Below are 761 nucleotides of genomic sequence, written 5' to 3'. Positions count from 1 at the left end.
GGGGCTCAACTGGAACCTCGTGACTCAGCGGACAGGACTCTGATTGAGTTTGTATACTGGTTGACACAATGGGTTCGGGTAGCTCCCGAGAAGAAAACTCTGCAACCCCATTAGGATGCATGCTAAGGAATTTTAACAAGTTTAAGGGAGAATACGGGGTAACCATGACAAAGGAGAACTTAGTAAAGTTTTGTCAGTTGGAATGGCCAACCTTTAAGGTAGGGTGGCCGGAGGAAGGCTCTTTTGACATAAGATTGACTAATGCGGTGTTGAAGGTGGTAACAAGGAATGGTCATTGGGATCAATACCCATATATAAACTCTTGGACTACAACTGTAATGAATCCCATTCCCCCATGGGTCCAAAGGTGTAAAGGAAAAATGTGTAAAATGTTACTGGCAAAAGACACTGGGAAAAAGCCCCAAGTCCTTCTCGATTCTGGTAGTGAGGGAGATCTGACTCAGGGACTAAGGCACAGGAATAGAGCACCGTCTCCAGTCAATACCAACGCTTCGACAGAGAGAAGCTCGGGATGTTCATCCCGAGCTAGCTCCAGCAGCCCGGAGAGATCTTCAGCATCATCCCTAGTGAGTCCTAGTACTTCGGGAGGGGGAGGCCCAGGGAGTTCCTCAGCGTCATCCAAAATCAACGCCGACACTCCGGGAGAGAAGGAAGGAAGTTCAAAGAGCCTCCTGGCAACAGCCCCCCCCGGCTTATGAGTGCAAAGGGAAAGACAACTCCCAGGGTCCTGACCCGGATCC

This window comes from Alligator sinensis, unplaced genomic scaffold (assembly GCF_000455745.1).
Source record: "Alligator sinensis unplaced genomic scaffold, ASM45574v1 scaffold267_2, whole genome shotgun sequence".
Taxonomy (NCBI): domain Eukaryota; kingdom Metazoa; phylum Chordata; order Crocodylia; family Alligatoridae; genus Alligator; species Alligator sinensis.
The sequence above is the reverse complement of the archived record's forward strand: the minus strand, read 5'-3'. Positions refer to the sequence as shown.